This window comes from Otolemur garnettii, unplaced genomic scaffold, assembly GCF_000181295.1.
Source record: "Otolemur garnettii isolate 467f Iridium unplaced genomic scaffold, OtoGar3 scaffold00087, whole genome shotgun sequence".
Taxonomy (NCBI): domain Eukaryota; kingdom Metazoa; phylum Chordata; class Mammalia; order Primates; family Galagidae; genus Otolemur; species Otolemur garnettii.
Genome location: NW_003852482.1, coordinates 1,173,018 through 1,173,478, shown reverse-complemented (window position 1 = coordinate 1,173,478; position 461 = coordinate 1,173,018). Strand labels below are relative to the sequence as shown.

Sequence of the window (461 nt, the reverse complement as noted above, 5' to 3'; positions counted from 1 at the left end):
AGCTCACAGCAACCTCCAACTCCTGGGCTCAAGCGAGTCTCCTGCCTCCGCCTCCCAAGTATCTGGGACCACAGGCGCCCGCCACAACGCCCAGCTATTTTTTGGTTGCAGCCATTATTGTTGTTTGGTGGGTCTGGGCTGGATTTGAACCTGCCACCTTAGGTGTATGTGGCTGGCGCCTTAGCCTCTTGAGCCACAGGTGCTGAGCCAGGCCTTGCCTTTTCAATGCGGAGCTTGTGTTTGTGGTGGCCCTGGGCAGGGGTCATACACTTGGCTGTTTTGGGGGTGGGGGAGCTGGGGTACCCTGGGGGTATCAAAGTATACACTCAGACCTGTTGCAATGGGTTGTCTCCTTGGCTCAGTCTAAAGCAAGGAGGGGAGAGGACAACATGTCCTTCTGTCTGACCTGTGGGAGCCCCCAGAGCTGTCTGCAGAGGGCAGCCTCCAGGGCTGGCAGGAGC

The 461-nt window shown here is 58.1% G+C and overlaps 1 protein-coding gene across 2 annotated transcripts in view; it reads left to right on the top strand.

Moving 5' to 3' along the window:
* Window positions 1-461, top strand: part of TRAF2 (TNF receptor associated factor 2) — a 37,763-nt gene that overhangs the window by 20,799 nt on the left and 16,503 nt on the right. The gene's annotated exons all lie outside the window — the stretch shown is intronic.